Here is a 5,418-nt window from a genome sequence, read left to right on the forward strand (position 1 = left end):
TTTAAAGAATATAGTATTCTCATCCTGGCCAACAAGGTGAAACCCCATCTCTACTAAAAATACAAAAATTAGCTGGGCGTGGTGGTGCGTGCCTGTAATCCCAGCTACTCTGGAGGCTGAGGCAGGAGAATTGCTTGAACCAAGGAGTCGGAGGTTGCAGAGAGCCGAGATCACGCCACTGCACTCCAGCCTGGTGACAGAGCGAGACTCGGTCTCAAACAAACAAACAGCCGCCAACAACAACAACAACAACAACAAAACAAAACAAAACAAAAAAGAACATAGTATTCTAACATGATCATCTTGATTTGTACTCTGATTTCTACTCGCTTCCCCTAGAGGTTAAAACAAAAAATAGTGGTTTCTAGCTTCAATGTGTATTATCTAAAAGCCTGTCAGTAGAATTACCACGTAAATATTTTCCTAAAACTTGAGAAGTTAGCTAAATCTATTTGTTTCTTGATGTCTACTATACAGCCATCATTGAGTTACTTGCATCTGCTTTAGGCTTATGCCACATAATGAATGTCATTCATTGACAGATTAATTCTGTTGTGCTGATTATCTCAAACCTGAATTTTATGGCAATGCAGACTCACTCTCTAGTTTACCTTTATATGCCTGATAGAATGTATAATTACAGTTGGGATTAGCCTAATCCATTCTCTACTTAATGAGCTGAACGAATATTAAACCCCAAATGGAAAGGAATTCAGCATATTTTAACTCTTCTTCACTCTGGCATGATTTTATTTTTACAACTTCACTTAGCTTGATCCATTATCACCCCCGCATTCATTCCAGCACACACACTAACTCAACTCATTTCATAATCTTATGAGTTGAAATCCATGGCATTTGACCTGGAAATAAAAATGTTATGATTATTAAACCACAAGAAGGCAACTGGTAATTTGAATTTCAGTATTTGCATTTTAATGCACATGTGGAGAGAACATTTTGATAGTAATGATTTATCTTTGGATAAAATCCATTCTCTAAATGAGATTGAATCAAGAAGTCTGAATCGGTTGAAACAGATGACCTTTAATATTGATATCAAGACTGATAACCTATTACTCTATTAATTCCTCAGCAATATTCATATCACAAAGAATAAAGAGATAACGTACATATTTTGAGATGGACCTATTTTTTTCTTCTGGTACACTCATCTCTTGTGAAATGTGATTCTGATAGTTAAAAATAATATCAGAAATTGTTTATATAGAAAACATTTAAGTTCTGGAAGTAAACCCAAAGAATGTCTATTTAATGAACATATGTCATGTGCAACTTAGTGATTGGGGCATGGCATGAATGACACTAATATACATAGTACTTGTCTCCTCAAATAAGTTTTGAGATAGTTTTTCAGATAAAATGAAAAACTTACACAAAATTTAGGATAATATAATGGAAGACGCAGGGAACTCAGACCAAATAACAGAAAACATTATATAATAAATTAATAAACAATATATTAGGTTAGTTTGAACAAATAATTAACTGTAAAGAAATAAATCAGTAACTCTAGTTTCCCTTCCAGTAATGGTCAAATAGCTTCTTTCAGAATAACTTTCTTACAGAAAAAATATTATAAATTCTTGTGCAAAGATTACTTGAAGGCACTACAGAATGGCCAAAATTGAATAAAAACTGGAGGAAAGTGAAGGGCTTTGGGTAAAATTCCTGGGTAATAAGCCTTCTTGCTTGAGGGCACACCCCTATTTTGGTGAGGCTTCTGGAACTAAAGAATACTTCCGTTGGTTACTGGCTTCAGGAGTGAGAAGACAGAGTTTGGGGGTTCCAGAATAGCTGAATACGATGGAGGAAGTTCTGGAAGGAGTGAGCCACATAAGGACGAGTCCCCAAATATATATACAAATTCTGCCTACGTTACTCAACAGCCCCTGAATTTGGCATGGGTTGGGGAAAATAAAACATCTGTAAGGCTGAAAGAATTGAATAGTTTCAGCTGTCATCTGTCATGGAGGTGGGAGTTGAGGGGTTTGGTATGGGCAGGTATCAAGTTGGGATTTAATTCGTTCAAATTAACTTGCAGCTATGACAAAAAATAAGAGAGAGAGAGAGAGAGAGATCAGAATCCCGAATCTACATCTCATTTACAATGTGCACACTATTTTAAAATGTTGCTAATTATGTGTGGAAACAGAGAAATGTGACTCGTACTCAAGAGAAAACGCCCTACATGTTCCGAAAAGCTACAGCTTACATTATATGCAATGAGGAAATATTGGATGCTTTTCCCCTATGGTTGAGAAGAAGGCAGATTTGGCTCTCTATTCAATTTGCACCAAAGTTACTAAGTAGTGGAGAACAAAAAATGAAATAGAAGGCATAAAAACTAGAAGAGAATGAAACTGTATTTATTCACAGATTACCTGAATATTTTTGTAGAAAAGTCTAAGGAATATATTTTAAAAGTATTACAAAAAAGAAGTGATTTCAGCAAGAACACAGGATACAGGATTGATATGAAAATATGACTTATGCTTTTATACACTCGTAATGAAAAATGGAAAAAAATCCATTTACAACATGGAAATACTTAAAATACGGATAATTTTATAGAAGATATTTAAAACTCTTCCATTAAAACAACAAAACATGAGAAAAATTAATGAAGACTTGAATAAATGAAGATAGATGTCATGTCTATGGGACTGGAAGATTCAATATTGTCAAATTGTCAATTCTCTCCAATTGATATATAGATTAATTTCAATCTAGATAATAATCACAGCAGGGTATATTTTGTAGAAATTAACACTTTGAAATATAAAATGTATATAGGGTTGTAAGAGGACTTAGAATTACTTAAATAATAATGGAAAGCATAATTTCATTGGGGGATTTTATACTACTTGACTTTAAGACCATGTAAAGTTATGGTAATCATGGCATAATGATAGACAACAGTTGAATGAAATAGAATGAGTAGTGCATATATATACCCTCACTTAGACAAATAATTGATTTTTTGACCTAGGCATACACATGGGCATTTGTGCACATGCACACACACATACACACATCAGTAGGAAAGTATAATCAACAGATGGTGTTGGAATAACTAGGATATGGAAAATCCATAAACTTTTACCGTTACCTCACAATCTCCACAAAAATTGACATAATGTGATTTATATACCTAAATATAAAAAAGCCAGACACACCTCTGTTTTTGGCTGGAACCACGGAGGGTATAGAAGAGACGAAGAAGAAGGTTCCTGCTGTGCCAGAAACCCTTAAGAAAAAGTGAAGAAATTTCACAGAGCTGAAGATCAAGCGCCTGAGAAAGAAGTTTGCCCAAAAGCTGCTTCGAAAGGCAAGGAGGAAGCTTATCTATGAAAAAGCGAAGCACTTTTCAAAGGGGATGCTTCCAGTTTTTGCCCATTCAGTATGATATTGGCTGTGGGTTTGTCATAGATAGCTCTTATTATTTTGAGATACGTCCCATCAATACCTAATTTATTGAGAGTTTTTAGCATGAAGGGTTGTTGAATTTTGTCAAAGGCCTTTTCTGCATCTATTGAGATAATCATGTGGTTTTTGTCTTTGGTTTTGTTTATATGCTGGATTACATTTATTGATTTGCGTATATTGAACCAGCCTTGTATCCCAGGGATGAAGCCCACTTGATCATGGTGGATAAGCTTTTTGATGTGCTGCTGGATTCGGTTTGCCAGTATCTTATTGAGGATTTTTGCATCAATGTTCATCAAGGATATTGGTCTAAAATTCTCTTTTTTGGTTGTGTCTCTGCCCGGCTTTGGTATCAGGATGATGCTGGCCTCATAAAATGAGTTAGGGAGGAGTCCCTCTTTTTCTATTGATTGGAATAGTTTCAGAAGGAATGGTACCAGTTCCTCCTTGTACCTCTGGTAGAATTCGGCTGTGAATCCATCTGGTCCTGGACTCTTTTTGGTTGGTAAGCGATTGATTATTGCCACAATTTGAGCTCCTGTTATTGGTCTATTCAGAGATTCAACTTCTTCCTGGTTTAGCCATCCCATTACTGGGTATATACCCAAAGGACTATAAATCATGCTGCTATAAAGACACATGCACACGTATGTTTATTGCAGCACTATTCACAATAGCAAAGACTTGGAACCAACCCAAATGTCCAACAATGATAGACTGGATTAAGAAAATGTGGCACATATACACCATGGAATACTATGCAGCCATAAAAATGATGAGTTCATGTCCTTTGTAGGGACATGGATGAAACTGGAAATCATCATTCTCAGTAAACTATCGCAAGAACAAAAAAACCAAACACCACATATTCTCACTCATAGGTGGGAATTGAACAATGAGAACACATGGACACAGGAAGGGGAACATCACACTCTGGGGACTGTTGTGGGGTCGGGGGGGGGAGGGATAGCTTTGGGAGATATACCTAATGCTAGATGACGAGTTAATGGGTGCAGCGCACCAGCATGGCAAATGTATACATATGTAACTAACCTGCACATTGTGCACATGTACCCTAAAACTTAAAGTATAAATAAAAGAAAAGAAAAGAAAAAGCGAAGCACTATCACAAGGAATATAGGCAGAAGTACAGAACTGAAATTCGAATGGCAAGGATAGCAAGAAAAGCTGGCAACTTCTATATACCTGCAGAACCCAAATTGGTGTTTGTTATCAGAATCAGAGGTATCGATGGTCTGAGCCCAAAGGTCCGAAAGGTGTTGCAGCTTCTTCGTCTTCGTCAAATCTTCAATGGACCTTTGTGAAGCTCAACAAGGTTTCAGTTAACATGCTGAGGATTGTAGAGCCATATATTGCCTGTGGGTACCCAAATCTGAAGTCAGTAAATGAACTAATCTACAAGCATGGTTATGGCAAAATCAGTAAGAAGCGAATTGCTTTGACAGATAATGTTTTGATTGCTCGATCTCTTGGTAAATATGGCATCATCTGCATGGAGGATCTGATTTATGAGATCTATACTGTTGGAAAACGCTTCAAAGAAGCAAATAACTTCCTGTGGCCCTTCAAATTATCTTCTCCATGAGGCTGAATGAAGAAAAAGACCACCCATTTTGTAGAAGGTGGCGATGCTGGCAACAGGGAGGATGATATCAACAGGCTTATTAGAAGAATGAACTAAGGTGTCTACCATGATTATTTTTCTAAGCTGGTCGGTTAATAAACAGTACCTGCACTCAAATTAAGAAAAAAAGCCAGACATATAAAGCTTCATGAAGAAAACGTATATCTTTACTAACTTGAAGTAGGCAAAGATTTCTTAGCAAGACATGAAACAATAACCATCACAGACAAAAAATTATACCTTAGATATAATTGAAATTAAAACATTTTCTCATCAAGAGATACAATTAAGAAAATTAATTCATAAACCACAGACCTGGAGAC

At 36.2% G+C, this 5,418-nt stretch overlaps 1 pseudogene; it reads left to right on the plus strand.

The window, feature by feature from the left end:
- The first annotated feature begins 1,827 nt into the window (after nucleotides 1–1,827).
- Nucleotides 1,828–5,199, plus strand: LOC100979493 (large ribosomal subunit protein uL30-like; annotated as a pseudogene).
- Nucleotides 5,200–5,418: the final 219 nt, after the last annotated feature.

Source organism: Pan paniscus, chromosome X, assembly GCF_029289425.2.
Source record: "Pan paniscus chromosome X, NHGRI_mPanPan1-v2.0_pri, whole genome shotgun sequence".
Lineage (NCBI taxonomy): Eukaryota > Metazoa > Chordata > Mammalia > Primates > Hominidae > Pan > Pan paniscus.